This window comes from Sciurus vulgaris, assembly GCF_902686455.1.
Source record: "Sciurus vulgaris genome assembly, chromosome: 1".
NCBI classification, from domain to species: domain Eukaryota; kingdom Metazoa; phylum Chordata; class Mammalia; order Rodentia; family Sciuridae; genus Sciurus; species Sciurus vulgaris.
The window spans coordinates 130,371,592-130,392,053 of NC_136461.1; the positions used below are offsets into that span (position 1 = coordinate 130,371,592).

General features: G+C 36.5%; 1 long non-coding RNA gene and 1 pseudogene across 2 annotated transcripts; both read left to right on the forward strand.

Moving 5' to 3' along the window:
- Window positions 1-8,706: 8,706 nt before the first annotated feature.
- Window positions 8,707-13,020, forward strand: LOC306659495 (eukaryotic translation initiation factor 1b-like; annotated as a pseudogene). Its single transcript has one exon. The product of its transcript is annotated as a eukaryotic translation initiation factor 1b-like (transcript).
- Window positions 13,021-15,596: 2,576 nt separating this feature from the next.
- LOC306659542 lies at window positions 15,597-17,559 on the forward strand. Its single transcript, XR_013763329.1, has 2 exons — window positions 15,597-16,357; window positions 16,454-17,559. It is a non-coding gene; the product is annotated as an uncharacterized lncRNA (long non-coding RNA).
- Window positions 17,560-20,462: the final 2,903 nt, after the last annotated feature.

Genomic DNA, 20,462 nt, shown 5'->3' on the forward strand with positions numbered 1-20,462 from the left:
CACTGTGCTTCCACCATGGAGTTACAATTACAATTTTGTAATTGTTAATGGCAATGCATTTTAACTGAATCAGTTGGGTTATACTTGTGTAAGGTCCTTTCTGGAATCTCTGTTTCATTCCATGAATCTATGACTCTATCTTGCAGCCAATACATCACAGTCTTGATTAATATTGCTACCTAAGAAGTCTTAAAACTAGGTAGACTGATAACTACCACTTTTTTGATATCTACCATTCTTTTTCAAAATTGCATAAACTATTCTAATTTATTTACCTTTCTATATAAATTCTAGAATGGAATTTATCTATATTTACAAAAATTTTATAGTTTTCAACTTTCAAGTTTTGTACCTGTCTTTTTTAAAGCTTTACCTCTAAAAATGTATTTATTTTGTAATTACAAATGGCAATGTATTTTTTAAAAATTAGTTGCCAATGAACCTATTTATTTATTTATTTATATTCAGTGCTGAGGATCAAACCCTGTGCCTCACACATGTCAGGCAAGTATCCTACCACTGAGCCACAAGCCCTACCCAGGGCAATGAATTTTTAATTTTGCTTTCCAGATGTCAGTTGTTGATCTGCAAAAATATATGTAGATACAGTACATTATGACCTCACTAAACTCATTTATAAGTCCCATGAGTTTTTTTTCTTGATTCCTTGAGATTTTTGTATATAGACAGTTGTGTCATCTGTAGATGAAAATGGTTTTATTTTTTTCTTTTGACCTGTATGCCTCATATGTCCTTTTCTTCTTGTAGTATGCTCCTTTTGGTGGTTTATTTGATTGACATCTCTAGCATTGTGAGGATTAAAGTAGTGAGACCAGATATCCTTGCTCAGTCCTAAACTTTGAGGTAAAACATTACAACTTTCACATTATTTGTACTATTAGTAGTGCTCTAGTTTCCCAAGAGTTTTATCATGAGTGGGTATTGAGTTTTATCAAATGCCTTTTCTGAATTGATTGGAAAGATTTTGTGATTCTTATTGTTCTTATTTAGCCTGTTGATATGATGAATTACTCTGATGGATTTTCAGATACTAACCAGCCTTGCATCCTGGAATAAGCCTCACTTTGTTGTGGTACCAAGTTCTTTCTATGCATTACTGAATTCATTTGCTAATAATTTATTATGAATTTTGGTGTCTCTATTTGTGGTGGATAAAGGTGTGTAGTTTTCCTTTCCATTCCTTTTTTTCTTGTCTTTTGTACACTCTTTGCCTGGTTGTGGATTCAAGGGAAGATTGACCTTATGAATAGGAAAGTGTTTCCTATTCTATTTCTGAAAGAAATTGCACGGAATTGATGTGAATTCTTTGTATCCCCCCCCCCCCCCCCCCAGTGCTGGGAATCAAATCCAGGGTCTTTTGCCTTGTGCATGCGAAGCTGCACTCTACCCCTGAGCTACATCTCCAGTCAATGAGAATTATTGACTCATAGTTGGTAGAATTTTGCAGTGAAACCACCTGGGCCTAAAGAGATTTCCTTTTTGGAAGTTTTTATATTGTGAACTCAATTGCTTTAATACTTACAAGGAATATTAGGAATATTGTGGTAGTTTATGTTTTAAATGAATTGTTCTATTTCAAGTTAGTTGTTAAATATGTCTTATTCTTTTGATGCCTGCAGGATCAGTGATATTCCTGAATTTTTTTAATTGACATTAGAAATTCTCTCCCCCCTCCTTCCTCCTCCTCCTCCTCCTCCTCCTCCTCCTCCTCCTCCTTCTCCTCCTCCTTCTTTTGTGGTACTGGGATTATTGAACCCAGGGTGCTCTATCACTGAACTACTCCCCAGGGTATTTCTTTTTCATTTTATTTTATTTTGAATCAGGTTCTCACTAAATTGCTGAGGATCTCACTAAGTTGCTGAGGTTGACCTTGAACTTGCAATCCTTCTGCCTCAGCCACCCAAGCTGGGATTTTAGGCATATACCACCAAACCCAGCATTAGTTTTTCTTTTTTCTAACACAAGCATTTAGTGCTGTAATTTTCTCTTTCAGCAATGCTTCGCCTGCACCAAACAGATATCAATACATATTATTTTAATTCAGTTCAATAATTTTTAAAGCAGTTTTCTTAAGACCTTCTATTGACTCCCTCTTAAGAAGTCTTTAAGAGTTATTCCAACACAGTCAAGGGAATTAAGATCAGAGAGCCATATGAAACTAAATAAATTATTATACTCACAGATCCTAGATAAAGGAGACTTGGCACACCATGCAGGGGTCATCTGGGAAGGGCTCCCAGGGAGTGGGCTCAACCAAGCAGATGGAAACCAAGAGGGAGTGAGGAACCATGGACAGGTAACTTTCTGGAGAACAGGGTGGAGTACAAAACACAGTGCTTACTGAGATTTTACTGGTGTGTTTCAGTCAGAGGCTACAATCAGGTGAGGGCAAGAACTCATAGCAGAGACCAATTTTATCACACAGGTGGACCTTGTGACCTGGTTGGAGTGTGCACAGCCTGTTTGTAGGAATGTCAAGGCATTGAGAAAATAGGAAATCTAAAATATTTGTAGTGCATATTCATGAGTTATTCAGTAGTATTTTGTTTAGTTTCCTGATATTTGGAGATTCTCCTGTTCTATGTCTCTTATTCAATTCTAGTTTGATTCCATTATGGTCAGAGAACATAGCATATAAGATTTCAATTCTTTTAAATTTTGAATTTGTTTTATATAGTCTATCTGTGCATATGCTTCATGTATACTTGAAAAGAATGCATAGTCTATTATTGTCAGGTAGAATGTTCTACAAATGTCAATTAGATCTTGTTGTTTGGTGGGGTTATTAAATTATTCTAATCATTGCTGACTTTCCATTTAATTTTCCTCTCAGTTGTTGAGGAAGAGTACAAAAATTTCCCACTCTAATTTGGATGTCTAGGTCTCCTTCTATTCTATTAGTTTTTGCTTCACATATTTTGCAATGTTGTTCTTTGGTGGCATAACATTGTAATGCTTTCTTGGAGGGTTGGCCCTTTTTTCAATATGTATTGTAACTCTCCATGATGATGTTCTAAAATGTATTTGATTTACTATCAATACAGTCATTCTTCCTCTGATTAATGTTTGCATGGTATATATTTTCTATCCTTTGGCTTTTAATCTAATTACAAAATTACACTTGAAGTGAATTTCTTATAAACAGCAAAGAATTGAGTCAGGATTTTTCCTATTCTAACAATCAGTCTTTGAATTTTTTTTTATCATTTAAACTTAATATAATTACTGCTGTGTAAGGGTTTAAGTATGCCATTTTTTTATTTTATGTTTGTTCCTTCTGTTCTTTGTTTCTTTCTTTCTTTTTGGCACTGGGCAGTGAATCCAGGGGTGCTTAACCACTGAGCCATATCCCCAGCCCTTTTTTATATTTTACTTAGAGACAGGGTCCCACTGAGTTACTTAGGGCCTCACTAAGTAGCTGAGGCTGACTTTGAACTCACAATCCTCCTACCTCGACCTCCTAAACTGCTGGGATTATAGGCATGCGTCCCACGTCTGCCTGTTCTTTGTTTCAGTTTTCTTTGCTAGACCTTGTTGTGTTTAATCTATACCATTTTAAAGAATCCTATTTGGACTTACCCTTATCTCTTCGTTTAGATTTATTTTAGTGGTGTGGTATTACATTATATAAACATAACTTACCAAAATCTATTGGTGTTGACATTTTACCAGTTGATGTGAAGTATATAAACCTTACCTCCCTTTAAATTCTTTAACCCTTACCTGCTTATAATTGTTCTAAATATTTGCTCTTTGAGAAACACATCAGATGATGTAATTTTTTGCTTCAATCACCAGACACAATTTTTAAATGCATATTATTCTCTTGTGAATTTTCCTTCACATTTGAAAAATTGTGTGCCACTCACTTCTAGCCTCAATGATTTCTGATAAGAATTCTCATGCAATTTAAATCATTTTCTCCTTATAGATAAGATGACATTTATTTTACACAATTTTTATTTTTTTAGTTCTGGGGGATTGAAACCAGGGGCATTATATGACTGAGCTAAATCTCCAATCTTTTTATTTTTTATTTTGTGATAGAGTCTTACTAAATTGCTGAATCTGGCATCTAACTTGAGATTCTCCTGCCTCAGCCTCCCAAAGCAGCTGGGATTGCAGGCATGCACCACTATGCCTGGATATTCTTTGTCTCTAGTTTTCATGAGTTTGGTTATAAGGTGTCTTGGCATGGATTCCTTTTTGTTATTGTTGTTGTTTGTTTTAGAATTTACTTATCTTCATGCATCTGTTGGTTTATGTTCTTTCCAACTTTGGGATATTCAGTTATATTTCTTTCAACACTTTAAAAACCCCATAATTTTTCTGTTCTCTGCAGTAGTGTGAATGTTAGACATCTTGTTATCTGCATGTCCCTGGGATGTGCTCATTTTTTTTTAAGTCTATTTTCTTTCTAGGCATGGAGACACATGCCTGTAATCCCAGTGACTCTGGAGGTTGAAGCAGGAGGATCACAAGTTCAAGGCCAGCCTCAGCAATTTAGTGAGACTGTTATGGTTTGGATGTGAGGTGTCCCCCAAAAGGTGAAATGATTGAGTTAGGAGAGCCTTCATCCAATCCGTGCATTAATCCCCTGGTGGGATTAACTGGGTGGTAACTGAAGGTAGGTAAGATGTGGTTAGAAGAGGTGGGTCATAGGGGGCATACCTTTGGAGTATATATTTGGTGAGCTGAGCTTAGTCTCTCTCTCTCTCTCTCTCTCTCTCTCTCTCTCTCTCTCTCTGCTTTTTGATCATGTGAGCAGCTTCCTTCTGCCATGCTCTTTAGCCATGATATTCTGCCTCACCTCGAGCACCAAGGAATGGAGCCTGCTGTCTATGGACTGAGACCTCTGAAACCGTGAGCCCCCTAATAAACTCTTTCTCCTCTAAAATTATTCTGGTCCGGTCTTTTAGTCACAGCAGTGAAAAAGCTGATTAAAATAGAGACCCTTGGTAATTAGGTAGACTGTCTCAAAATAAAAAAATAAAAAGGACTGGGGAAACTCAATGGTAAAGCATCCCTGGGTTCAATTCCTAGTACCAAAAACAAAAAACAAAAAACAAATAAACTATTTTCTTTCTATTGTTCAGATTCATTATTTTTTTTAATGTTCTATTTTTAAATTTTCAAGTTCACTGATTTGCTTCTATTTTGTATCTATCCTGACATTGATCCCATCTAGAAAGCTTTCAATTTGATTATTGTATTCTTCATGACTTTAAATTTCCACTTTGCTCTTTTTGACACCTTCTGTTTCTTGGCTGAGACTATTTGCTCATTTGTTTCAAACATGATCACAATTACTTGTTGAGCATTTTCATGATGCATATTTAAAGTCTTTGATAATTCCAATATCTGCATCATTTTTGTGTTGGTGTCTGCTTTCTTTTGCTGTTCCAGTGGACATTTGCCTTGTGTTTTTTTAATGAGTTATTTTCAAATGTTTCCTGGGTTTTGGGGCTATTATGTTAGGATAATCTAAATCTTAAACTTTCTACTTTAACAGATCTTGTTTGATACCATCCTAGTGAAGAAAGGTGGGCATCACCTCAGCACTGTCAGTTGGGGGAAAAAGAAACATTTTCCTCTCAAACTCTGCTGACATCCTAAGTGATAGAGCACCTCACTTCTCCTGAGTGAAGGAGTTTTAGTCTCCCCATAGGTCCTCTGCGGAAAATACCCTGACTAGATGGGACAGAGGTAGTTGGTACTGTTATCCTGTGTCCTCGCCTCATACTGCTTGCTGGGTGCCTCTTCCTACTGTATGAAAATAGACATCCTGGCTCCCCACTCCATGTTCTCTGATGTTACACCAGTCCTGGGAAGGGATGCCTCATGACATGCAGGCAGGAGTGGGCATGCAGGCTAACCACTTCACTGTTGCTGATGGGGGTCCAGTTTTTTCCACTGTGTTTGGGGAGTGTTAACTATTGTCTATCTTCTTAGGCTTCCCCTCTCTGATCCCCTCACTAAACAGAGCAAAATTTGAGCACCAGGCTGAGAAGTATGAGGCAAAGAGAAAACTCAGGGAACTCAAATGTGTTCTGTGGCAACTAACGATCTGCTTCTCTCCACTTTGCACAGCCTTCTTATGTTTGCCTTATAATGTTCAGGCTTTGTAGCTAGTGCTTCAGGTAGGAAAGAAAGGTGTCTACTCCATGTTGTTGCAGAGTTGTAAGTACATGTAGTACAAGTTTAATCATCCTCCTGCCCAAGTATTTTTTCAAAGGGTATCTCATCAAAAAATGTAATTTCATAATTGAATATCAAACAAGACAAAACAAAACTCTTTTTTTCCAAAGTTCTGAAAAATGCTCTCTTTTGATGTTAACTATCACCAACAGTACACAGTCATTCACTGCATCATCTTCTCCTGATGTCATTCCCATAAGTTTCATTCAGAGCCCAGTCACCCTGGGAACTCATATTGTATCCAGGCATTTCTTAAATTTAATTTAAAAAGTGCTCAAAGATCTTTTTTTTTTTTTGGTACTGGGGACTGAACACAGGTATGCTTAGGTATGCTTAACCACTGAGCCACATCCCCAGCTCTTTTTATATTTCATTTTGAGACAGAATCTCACTGAACTGCTTAAGGCCTAGCTAAATTGCTGAGGCTGGGTTTGAACTTTCAATTCTCTCATTTCGGCTTCCCAAGCTACTGGGATTACAGGTATGCATCACTGCTCCCAGCCAAAGATTAGTTTTTAAATTATCTGCTTCTAAAACACCTGACAAGTAATTTCTGGGTTTTGTTTTAATGATTTCATAATGACTAATATGCATTTTTTCTAATTTTCTTCAATCTAGGAATTTAAGTATGAGAAGTTAAATTATTTATTCAAAATAATGATGGAGCTCTAAAGCTTAAGATAATTGCTGCCCATACGAAGAGCTCTTTCTATGGAAGATGAATCAGAATTGTCCTGTCTGCCTTTAAGAAGACCAGTGAGTTGGTGTTACAGGGAGAATATTTTAAGAATCAGAGAGTATGCAAAGATGAAATAAATTGTCCTGGGTGGTTTATTTTTATCATCTCTAGAGGAATTCAAACATAAATTAGATATATTGAAGATAAAATTTAAGTCTAGTTTAGGTTATTGATGATGATTTTTATGGTCTCTGATATTTTATTATTTTATACAATGGTCCAAGTGATTTATATTAGATTTAAATTTTAGAATACTTGGGCTGAAGTTGGGAGTAGTGGTGCATACCTGTAATCCCAGAGACTCAGGATGGTGTGGCAGGAGGATCACAAATTCAAGGCCAGCCTGGGCAAATTAGTTAGATCCTGTCTCAAAAATGAAAAAGGGCTGGGGATGTAGCTCAGGGATAGAGCACCCCTGGGTTCAACCCCCAGTACCAAACAAAACAGAACAAAACAAACAAACAAAGCAAAACAACAACAACAAAAAAATAGAATACTGGGACTGAGGCAAATGTTTGAATTCATACTTTGTGTAAGAGTCACAACTGAAAAGACCACATGCCATTCAATCATCTCTTAAACTTTATTTTTTCCTGATAAATTGTATATTAGGTAAGAATACATTTCAAGTCACTAGTTGCAAGAATCCATCAAATATTTATTATATGAATAAAATGTGGAAAAAAATCACATGTTCATATTAAAGTGTTTGTGTGGTGGGGGGGGGGGTAATCAAACCAGGGCCTCACACATGCGAGGCAAGTGCTCTACCTCTGGGCTACATCTCCAATCTCTTCAAATTAGATTTTCTTCCATTATTCCTCAGTTCAAAGGGAGAGTTGAGGTAGGTATGAGGCTTGCCAAACTCTGAATGTGAATATTAGCCAATTTCAAGGACACAAGGTTAATTTCATAGGCTCTTTTGGTACCCTAATTATTAAAGCAATTGTTGCTTTTATAACCAGTATTCATAGACATCAGATTGAAGAGAGAACATACAGTATCATAAACTTGATTACCAATAATTGAAACACACCACACTTACTTTAGCAAGATGATTATTGTTGTCTTCACTGGGACCATACTCTGACAATTGTGAGATGTTGCCTAGACTCACCTTCTGCTACTAGGAACACATCCAGGCATATTTGAGAGGAGCAGATGGGCAGTAATGGTGCATGTTTCCTAAGTGTATCACCCAAAATCTAAATGCCCTTTCACTTATATATTTCCTTATTATTCTATTACAGAAGCAGACAACTTAGATTTTGATTTCTACATAGATTCCCTACATTTGAGGCATCTCTTATCACAGGGCATTTCAGATGCTATAGCCTCAACCATTTTTATTGATACTGTGAGCACATTGGCATGGAGGCCTTTGTTAAGATCCTCTGCAAACACACTTTGGGATGTGTATTTAAGGTCTTTTTTGTAAACTGGTCCTCCAGACTTTCACGAGAAATTAGAACAAAGGAAGCATTTATTTGTTTTCTTGATGATACTGGCGATTGAATCCAGGGGCACTCTACCACTGAGTTGCATTGGCAGCCCATACACACACAGACACACACACACACACACACACACACACACACACATTTATTTATTTATTTTGGTACTGGGAATTAAACATTGAACCCAGGAGTTCTTTACTACCAAGCTATATACCACATCTCTTTTTATTTTATTCTGAGACAGGGTCACATTAAGTTGCCCAGGCTGGCCTCGAACTTTTGATCCTCAAGCCTCAGCCTTTTCAGTAGCTAGGTATGTACCATCATACCTAGATGAATGAAAACATCTTAGTAGAACTAAATGTTGTCTTATTGTATGAAAATAGCTTTAATGTGTGATTTATATCTTTAAAAATACATTTTGTCTTTACTATTTTAAGTATCACCTCTAAATCAAAAGAAAATTATAATAAACTATGTGGGACTATGTCTAGCTTGAGAATCACTGGCTTATGACTTATGTTTTAGAGCATCTTAAGCATCATCAAGCATGTAATTTTAATAAGTAAATGGCTGCAGTTTAGATCATTCTTAATACAAACTGTTGTCAATATTAAGTTTAATGAGATAAAACTAAGAGTATCTAGGCCTTTTTTGGTGCTGGGTATTGAACTCAGGGGCACTCTACCATGGAGCTTTACCCCACACCGCCAGCCCTTTCTATATTTTATTTTGAGACAGAATCCTGCTAAAATTGCCCAGGCTGGTCTCAGACTTGTGATCCTTCTGTCTCAACCTTCAGATAGCTGGGATTATAGTTGTACACCACTGTGCCTGACTCTAAACCTAATTTTGATTGATTCTGAGTCATACTTTCTTATGTTCTTACAATAACTTGATAGTCCCAGTAAAAAATAATTTAACAAATCATTCTGAGGATTGTCACCATTGCTATGGATGCATGCAGAATAATTTTCCTGAACTATATCTTAATTTAATCCTTCTGATAGTATAAATGAATTTGGGGTAACATTCAATAATAAGAAAGTTGAAGACATGCTGAAATATGTGCCCTGTGCTTACATGAAGGAGGTGCATGCAGGGCAACACCCTGGCAACAGCTCTCCAGTCAATACAGAGACCAGGCCAGCTTCATTCCAAACACTTTTTGTGTGAACACCTACATCCTCACAGGTACCCTCTGAGATGTGAATATTGTTGTTGCCATTTTCACTCCTCAGATGAAGAAACTGAATCAGGGAACAGGTTACTGGCTCAAGGTCAGAACTGGTAAATGTCCAGAGTCAGGATTTTCTCCTGACAGTCTGTTCTAGACTTCACATTCTTAACTCCTAACTGTTAACATGTTGGCTTCCTCACTTTGCTTTGATTGATCCACCAAATAAACAAAATCCTCTTCACCAGTTTTGCATGTCAGTTGGCTTTATTATTTACTTTTCTGACCTATTGTAGGGGAGTACTTGAGGGGTTTTTATTAATTTGGTTTTCCTTGTCCACAGACAGTACATTTGCATCTCTGCAAAATTAGCAATTAGTTCTTTGGCTTGGCTGCAAGCATTTACACATAACTGCTAAGATAATAAACAACTCCTACTTTTCAGCAAGCAGAGTTATCTTTTAGAAGGCAAAAGCCACAAAACGGCCACCATTTCAAATGGTCAGTGATCATCTAAGAAGCAGTGCTTTACAATACCACTCAACACATTCACATGGACACTCTGGGTCATTGTGGCCTGGTGTCCTGTACCAATCAGGGGGCACTCGAGTCCCTTTTACTCAGTCACATACTTGCCAGGTTGTTTGGCAATAATGAGCACACTAGATTCTAAATCGCTTAGTGGGTAGCTTCTGTTAGATTTGTACATACTGCCTTGACATGCACACAAGGTAACATTTAGTTATGAAATGATTTATTAATGTCAAGCAAGTAAGACTTTTATGTCTTAAATATAGGTTAATTTTAAAATTGTCTACAAACTACATATGACACATATAAAGCAAACTTTTTTCTGATATTTTCATTATTTAGCACTTTTACATGTAGCCTTCTTTAGTGAAGTAGGAGGAACAGGCATTGGCTTTACTGGAATTTAATCTCAGGCCTCACTTGGGCTTCTGGGTCATGGCCAATGAGCACAACAAGCTGGATTGAGCAGTGATGGATAGCAGACCAACTTTGTTTCCTAGATTTTTTCTTCTGGGAAGTAGCAGTGAGTTTAGAATGTGAATTCAATATGGCAAGCTGGAAGGAGGGTTTAGGGCAAAAATTCCAAAGATAGAAAATGAAGGCCACTGACTAGGCAAAGTCTCACTTATGCTTCTCAGTGGACTGCCTGACACAGGAATGTAAAACTTGAGTTGGGTTGAAAGGCCAGTAAGTGAGGTACTTGAAAGTTTTGAAGAACTTGGTGCTTGTTAAGAGGCAGTTCCCCAAACTCTTTAATGGCTATGACCTATCAATTTGTATAGCACAGACAAATTCAAGTTTGATGAGAGGGTCAAAATATTCTTGAATTTATTATGATGTCTAATTAAATTTTTTGTTATCCAAATGAAGGTTTGGAATGATGTGATTTTCCACAAGCAATAGCACATGATGCAACTGTGGTGTTTGTTTACTAGGAAACTCAAAAACATTATAAGGCTGGGCACAGCCACGCATGCCTATAATTCCCAGTGACTTGGGAGGCTGAGACAGGAGGATCCCAAGTTCAAGGCCAGTCTGGGCAACTTAATGAGACTCTGTCCCAAAATGAAAATAAAAAGAGCCAGGGCTGAAGCACTCCTGGGTTCAATCCCCACTGTTGCAAAAACAAAAACAAAAAACAAAAACCCGCCACCAACAACAAAAACCCCAACCCGAACCCCCCAAAACACTGTAAGCATAAAGCAGCAATGCATAGATCATAGGGGCAAAGTAAGAAATTAAATAACAAAGGTGTAGGGCAAGTTCAAATCTGTATGTAGTAAACAATGATTATCTAAGGTTTCAAAATCACAAGAAGAATCAAGATGAAACCTTGTGATGTTTCTACTGAAGAAAAATTCAAATCCACCAAGATGTAGGTGGGATGAAATTATTAGAGTAAGTTTTAATAATTCAGAACATGGAGCAAGAAAATTTTGGTTTCAACTTTTGATACATTCTAATCTATTAAATAAAATAGATTTTGATTTGTTTGGAGGCTTTCTTGGCATCTTTTATTTTACATATTGAGGTACTGGGGATTGAACCCACAAGCACTTTATCACTGAGCTATATCCCCAGCCCTTTTCAATTTTTTTTTTTTTTTTTTTTTTTAAATTTTGAGGCAGGGTCTCATTAAGTTTCCCAGCCTGGCATCCAACTTGCCATCCTCCTGCCTCAGTCTTCTGGTCCCTGGCACTACAGGTAAATGCCACCACACCCCACTTCTTGACATCTTTTAGAATAATTTGACCTCCTTGTCTACTGATCTTGGTGATTTTCCTGTTAATTCATATTTAACTGTATTAGTAGTAAACCTTTGTCATCTTTGTAGGTAATATTTTTGTGTGCTACTGTCCATTTCATTTTGGTTATTATATTTAGTGAAGAGTATCTTTCATGTGCATGTATACAAATCCACCTGTTTTTAATAGTTTAATTCTACGACTCTTCCTGTTTTTTGTTTTTTTTTTTTTTTAAAGATGTCTACAAATCTTATTTTTAGTTCATCAGGATGTTATTTTGGTATCTTTGTGGCACTCATGAAACAACACTTTGGGCAATCAACTCCAACCCTGGCATCCTCCCAGCCCTTGACTACAGGACCTACAGCAATTCTCTCTGCCCTGGGGTTAGAATCATGGTTTAAGACTGCCGCAATATCAAAGGGAGCAACCTGGGTCTGCTAAGTTCCTTTCACAAAGCACCAGAGGAAAGAGATCAATTTAGCCAAATCAACCCAGTTTATCAATTTAGGGAAGACAACTGCACTGCTTCTTAAAAAAATAAAAAATAAAAAAAAACCTTGTAAAATATTAATATGAACAGTGTCATGAGAGACCAAAGGGATGTATAAGCTTAAGATTTTAGGGGAAAGTATGGATAGAAATAAAGTCAGGGTCCTCAAGCATAGTCCCAAACCAGTAGCATCCACATCCCGAGGCAGCTTGTTAGCATGCCACATTCTCAGTCTCCTGACTCAGCAATCCAGGAGGGCCCCGCAGCAATTTTATCCCCTCACCCGCCTCACACTAGTATCGCATGTCCACTATCCAGAACCCCCAATCTTTCGACCCCTTTGCTGATGCAACTGAGGGTGACGACTTACTCCTGGCAGGGACTGAGGATTACATTCACGTAAGAATCCAGCAACGAAAGGCAGGAAGACACTGACAGTTTAGGGCATTGCAGATGATTATGACAAAAAGAAACTTGTGAAAGCTTTCAAAAAGTAATTTGCCTGTAATGGTACTGTGATTGAACATTTGAATACGGCGAGCTTATTCAACTTCAAGGTGACCAAAGAAAAAACATTTGTCAGTTTCTCTTGGAGGTTGGCATTGTCAAGGAGGAGCAGCTTAAGGTTCATGGATTCTAAAATGAACCTAAATACGTGGAGGATTCTAAAATGAACCTAAATATGTGGAGAATTTCTTGAACGATTTTGTTCTCTAAACCCAGTGTGGCTGCCTTGTGAAATGATTCTTTGCAGTAAATGGACTTTTCATGTATTTAATCACTCAAACTTCCATTCACATCTGCATGATTACAGAAAACATGGGGTATGTAGGCTAGTAACACACAAAAAAATTGTAGTAAGATGGTAACAAAGCCCCGTATTCATCTTAACATGTTTCTAATGGAAAATAGTTTGTTTTGAGTGTTTGTTGATTGTTCAGTTTATTTTCACTTGATTAAATATTTTTTGTAGTAAACCAAGTATGTTGCAGCTTAACAATAAAAAATATCTAAAAAAATGAATGAAAGTCAGACATTTATGGGGAAATGAACTATATAAATGATATAAATGGGTCTCACTAAACTATAGAATTTTTTTTTTTTTTTTTGTACTGAGGATTGAACCTAGGGCTGCTTAACCCTAGAATTACATTCCTATCCCTTTTTAATTATTTTTTATTTTAAGACAGGATCTCACTGAGTTGTTTAGGGCCTCACTAAATTGCTGTCTGGTTCTGAACCTGCAATCCTGTCTCAGGTTCCTGAGCCACTGGGTAGAAAGATTTTTTTCAAAGTATATAACATTTTTTTTTTTTTCTTGTACTGGAGACTGAACCGAGGGATGCTTTACCACTGAGCTACATCATCCCCAGCTGCATTCCCTGCCACCTTTTTTTTTTTTTTTTTTTTTTTTTTTTTTTAATTTGGAGACAGGGACTTGCTAATTTGCTAAGGATTGCCTTGAAATTGTGGTCCTCCTACCTCAACCTCCTGAGTTGCTGGAATGACAGGTGCCCAGTTAAAGTATATAACTTTTATATAAACAGAAATAAAAAGAAAACAGGATAAAAATTTACCAATATCAGGTGAGAGAATTAAGTCAAAATAACAAATTTTAGTGAATTATTTAAAAGTATCCATCAGTGTATTTCTGTAAGAGACAGTTAAAACTCAGAGAAGATAAAAATGGAGGAATCAAAAAAGCAATGCCAGGCAAATACAAATCAAAAGAAAGCAAGTGTAGCAATTAAATATAAAATAATATATTTATACATTTAAAACAAAATATATTTTTAAAGCTGAAAACATCATACAAAACAAAGTAGAATGTTGAATAGAGATTAAAGGGCAAATATATCAATAAGATATACAAATTATGAACACAGATCCATCTAATAATAAATCTATAAATACATAGAGCAATGTTAGGTAGAATCATGAGAAGAAATGTGTAAATCATTTTCATTAACTCCAGTGCATCTATTTTCTATATTAATCAACTTTTTATTGTCATGTTTTAAGAATCTTTGCTTTTTCCAAGAAAAGAGATACCTATGTTTTCTTCCAAAAGTTTTATTTTGCCTTTCAATTTTAGATCTATGGTTCATTTCATATATATTTGTGTTTCAAATAAATTTTGTGGATAGTATGCAGTCAAGGTCTGGGTTCATTTATTTTCCATCCAGTACCTTTTTATTAAAAAGAACATTAGAATATGTAGAAGAAAATGAGAGGGAGAGGGGTATGAAAAATGGTGGAATGAGACAGACATCATTGCCCTATATACATGTACGATTACACGAATGGTATGAATCTGCATCGTGTACAACCATAGAAATGAAATTATGTACCCCATTTGTGTACAATGAATCAAAATGCAGTCTGTAAAAAATTGAAAGCTAAATAAAAATAATAAAAAAATCTATGTACATGTATGATTACACTAGTGGTGTGACTCAGCATCATGTACAGCCAGAGGACTGAGAATTTGTGTACAATGTGTCAAATGTATTCTACTGTCATGTATAACCAATTAGAACAAATAAAAATTTTTTAAAAAGAAAAAAAAAATCCTCTCCCTACTGAATTGCAGTTTCTTTTGCAGTAAATCAGGTGACTGTACATATATTGGTCTATTTCTAGACTGTTTTCCATTTTACCTTGTGAGCACAAACCAGGATTAGATTTGAAAGTCCAGAGATGGTAATTTCCTAAGATGCTATTTTTAGGTTGCCACAAGAATTGTTTTGTCCTAATAGAGTTCTTTTGATTCTTTCCTCTGACTTAACTTTCCATCCCTTTATTAGGACAAAAATGGCCATGAACTTGAGGACAGACACCAGCAGTGGCATGGGGAATGACTACTGATGGTTAGGAGTTTCCTTTTTGTGTGACAAAAATGTTTGAGAATTTGCTGATGGCTGTGCACCACTGTGAACATACTAAGAGCCATTGTATGATATGCTCTAAATGGATGAATTATGTGATATGCGATTTCAATAAAGCTGTTTAAAAATATTTAAAGTTATCATTTAATTAGGAAAGTACATTTTTAGCTCGTGCTTTGAAGAAAAACAGCTACAAGAAGAAATATTTACATACACTTTGTGCTGTTCTCTTGAAATGCATCCAGTCTTCATAAACTACCAAACCAAAGTAATCTCATTTAAGGGCTGGGAATATAGATCAGTTGGTAGAGTGCTTGCCTCACAAGCATAAGGCTCTGGGTTCAATCCCCACCACTGCAAAAACAAAACAAAGAAATTTTAAGTATTAAGTCACAGCTTCTCTGAAGCATCCAGTGAAACTATTACAGCTAATTCAATTCTCTACAAGTAGCAGGTCACTGAACATTTAATGCCTTCTGAAAATTTTCATCTCGGAATATACCTGGTTCTCAAAGACAAATACATTAGGCACTGTGTGCAACTACAAGAAGTAAACTTACAATTTGCTTTTCTCTTCTCCCAGGATTCACTCTTGTATTCTCAAAGTGTTAGGGCCCCTTCTTAGATCTCATTTAACAAACATGATAAATGATAGCTGATAAAATGATAACTTTGATTCAGATGAGAAAGTTTCTTTTAAGAAAATAAAGAGTGAACATTGTTCAACAGAAGTCAATTTGGGCTAATTATCACTTTGGAAAATCTATGGATTGTTTATATTGACTATATATGCAAGGTAAAGACCAAAAAGTAACCATATTTTTCTCTGAGATCTTTCTGTGATAACTTGTTTTGAAGATAAGCCAAATAGAGCTAAGAGATACATATGTAAAAGGGGTGATATAACTGATCACTTTCCTAGGTCATTAATACTTGATGCATACAAACTGGCTTTATTATTTTTGGTACTGGGAATTAAACCCAGGGGCACTTCACTGAGCCACATCCCTAACCACCCCGCCCTTTTTTTTTTTTTTTTTTTTTTTTTTGAGATAGGGTCTTGCTAAGTTGCTGAGGCTGGCTTTGAACTTGGCGATTCTCCTGCCTCGTCCTCCCAAGCCACTGGGATTACAAGCAGGCGACACTACGCCTGGTGCAAACTGGCTTTTAAAAAAAAAAAAAAAAAAAAAGGTATTTTTGCAAGTCCTAAAAGGGCTCATTTAAATTCAGGATGATCAACTTCTCTCATTTGAAAAAGAAAAAAAAAAAAAAATGTTTGCACCCATACTTTTTTCCTTAGATACTGTAAAATGAACCCAGGGGCTTTACTACTGAGCTACAGTTTTTTGAGATGGTCTGGTTAAGTTGCCTCAGACTCTTGAATTGCTGGGATTGTCATAGGAGATGAGATGTCTCCAAAGAAGGCTCCATGGAGTTCCTGAAGAGAAGCAAGAACCTGACTCAGGACCAGTGGGGTTCTTGCATACCTGACAGAGAAGAATTTCAGCATGTGCCAAAGGCTACGAAGATTTATTTAGAAAAGCAAAAAATCATGGGAGAATGGGAGCAACCTTGCTTCCCTTTGGGAGAATGTGGTTTACCTCCAGAGGGAGAGACAGCAACCCATTAGTGTACAGTGTTAGTATTTATAGAGGTATGAACTAGAGGTGGATCAAGGGTGGAGCTACACAATTTTGTGCCCGTTCCCCCTGTGCTTGTGCACTGCCTTCCTATTATTAGGGCAGGGGTCAAAGAATGCAGGCCAAGTGACTCCTGTCACTCAGGAGTTGCTATTGTTCATGGACATTACCTTTGAGACTCCAGTATCTTTCTCTTTATCCCAAATTCCTCTCAGGATTACAGACTTGTGCCACTGTGTCCAGCTTGCATCTATACTTTAATGCTGTGTATTAGTTCTTTAAAAATCTTTGACTTCTATAACCGCCCCATATTTTATGTGCCACGTTTTCCTTGAAAATTACTTAAAATCAAATTGTGAAAATAAAGTTCATAGTGAAAGGCTTAAATTTAAACAGATCAAAATATTAAGTATCTGCTAGAATTATTTTAAAATATTAAATAATTTTAAAGTGCGGGAATACCTCCATTAATATTGGAATGGTAGCTGGTTGTGGTGGCACACACCTGCATTCCCAGCGACTCTGGAGCTGAGGCAGGAGGATCCGAAGTTTGGGGCCAGCCTGGGCAAATTAGTGAGGCACTGTCTCAAAACAAAAAAATAAAAAGGGCTAGGGCTATAGCTCAGTGGTAGAGTGCCCTTGTGTGGGTTCAATCCCCTATACTGAGGGGGGGGGGGGGGGAAGACTGGAAATTGAAATGTTTTATTTGTAAATACTTATTTTTGAAAGATGAACACAATCTTCATCCCAAGGAAAAACAGAGGGAAGAGAGTAGAGATACTTTTCAGTGCCTCTTTGTATCCTTAAATACATATCCGAGGGTGCTCTCATTCAAATTTTGTGGAGTTAGGTAATGAGATGGGGTAGGGTAGAGAGCTATACTGTTTGAGACTGTTTTTGAAACTGGATAACAATATTGATATAGAAGCCTAAGAAGATTACCCTGCAACTTCCAGTTAGTGTTTTGGAAGTATATAGATGCATTTAGAAATCTTTCCAGAGATATGTAAATATCCACCTCACTTTTTTTTTTTTTTTTTAATGCTGTGCTGGGGATCTAACCTAAGGCCTCATCAATGTTAGAAGCACTTTACCACTTAGCTACTTCCCCAACTCCACTTTTTAATATGCAAATCATTTTTACTTACTTTCTCTCACTGTGATGTGCCAAGGATTATTTCTGGAAGAAAACAAAATCAGGCTAAAAAAGCTACATAGGTTAACCAGTCATTCCCTTTGGAGTTTATTTCAAACTACTTCTATAAACTAAGTGTTCTGCCCTGTCAAAATGTGACACTGTATCGTATCTACAATTGTAGGTAGCAAGAACTGCATAAAACCTTGAAATTTTCCAGATGAAATGTTCTGAAGATATTTAAAAAGAGAATTGTTAAAAAAGTAACAATAGTTATGTTCAACTCAAGTATTCTTGAGGTTTATTGAGGATATGGATGATGTGGGGCTACTGATAAACTTGGGCAGGATGCCGTATTGAAATTCTACCAAGAACAGAAAGTAGTTTTCTGCAAGTGTGGGTCACAGGCAGCTCCCCTGCTGTCCTCAGAGTACACAGGCAACTGATTTTCTAAGTTTTAAGTACCAGCAATGGTGTGACTTGCTTCTAGGTTAAGTGCAGTTGGTTCACCTTTTTGCTCACTTGCAGAATATTACTTTAGATTGAAAGGTTTATTTCTTACAAGTACACAGACTAGATTCAGATACAATGACAAAGATCATTTCTGCAAACTGTTTCTTGGGTATTATCTTTAAAAATGTGGACTGCTTTTCATAGAAGTGACCCAGGAAACAGAAAAGGAGGTAGGATGTTATAGTGCATGAGCAAGCAGAGAAGTGTCCCCACATCAGGTGGTATACTGCAGCTGAACCACTACCACCACCTAATTCTTGTTCCAATTGCCGGCTCTCTATGGCAACTTTTTGGTAATCTTGATGTAACTTTCCAACAAGGAGAAAGAATTCACTTATTAGTATAACTCTTGGCAACTGTATTATTTGTCACAAGTGAATATCTCAGGGGTTTGTACCACAATCACACCCTCTGTGATGTGGTCTACATTTATGTGAAACCATGGGAAAGTGACTTCTACTAATTCATGAAACATATTTTAGAAAATGATTTGAAGATATTTAGAAACCACAGTAGCACTAATGTAAAAGGGAATGGAATAGTATTTCAAATAATGAAATTTACATGTGCTGTGAAAGTAGAGACATTTTTCCTTTTGGTGTGCCAATTACACTCACAAGCTCTATGTTTTCAAGTAGGAATTGTTAGTTCATGGTGTTTTAAGGAGTGCACAAGTGCTCCTGGTTACCACCAATTAATGTGGAGATCCACTGAGAAATACCAGATTCCAACGTTGTAAGGTGACTGCTGTCTGCTATACCCTCAACACAGGATTATCAAGACAGGAATGATACTCCTATAGAGTAGCCTTTTTTTTTTTTTTTTTGCCATATTGGGGACTGAACCCAGGGTTGCTCTACCGTTGAACTACATCTTCACTCCCTTGATAAATTCTGAATGTACAACTGATAAGCCAATTTTAAAAAGTGGAAAAAAATATTAAATCAAAAAAATTGAGTCAGGGTCTTGTGAAGTTGTAGAAGCTATTAAACTTGTGATATTCCTGCATCAGTGTCCCAAGTAACTAGAATCAGAGGCACGTGCTACAATTCCCAGCTACAGTATCATTTTTGACTGCTTTTATTAACAGAATATTATTTGTAAGGCATCTCATATTTTAAAATATGCACAATTGCTATTAGTGCTGATTATTAGTAAGAGCTTTCTGGGAAGATTCTTTAACGATTGTCCAAGTTCAGAGTCAGTTGCTTGCCCAGGTTTCCTTAACTTCTTTGATTCTATAGGCTAAATTTGAAGAATATTTATTAAATGTGTTGCCTTTACAAAGGATCTAATTAAGTGCATGGTGGCATGAAGACAGAAAAATGAATGTATAGATTTCTGTTAGCAAATGAACAGCCTGCTTTAAAGGTTGTATGACACCTCCAGGTGCCATATTTCTCAAACAGGTCGGGTGCAGACATAAGCTTCTAATATATGATGGCAGAAATTGCTGAAAGAAGGTAGACATGGTTTATGCTTGTAAGATTACATGTTTTGAGGAGTGAAGTTTAAGAACCCCATTAAGAAACTAAGCATTCATGTTAGAAGCCTGGCTAAGGAAACACTGGCAGAACAGAATTCCAGAGAGATTACAAGTGACATCTACATTAACTTCTCACTGAATAATATTGCTACTATGAATGTTCAAGGAATTAAATGATGACATTTCTAAAGCAGTCTAAGAAAGGGGAATTACAACATCAATTTGGAATTACATCGTCAGAATTATCTTTTCACTAGGTTCCACAAACCTGAACAAATAATTCTGAAACAAAATTTAACATTTATAAAAATACCTGAAAGTGTTGGGAATTCCTTAAACTGTAAACACTAAACATTAGTTTAATACAGTTGGAGGGATTTCTGTTTCTAACAGGCCTAGCACCTAGGTCTGAACGAAACAGTTGACATCTATTAAAATG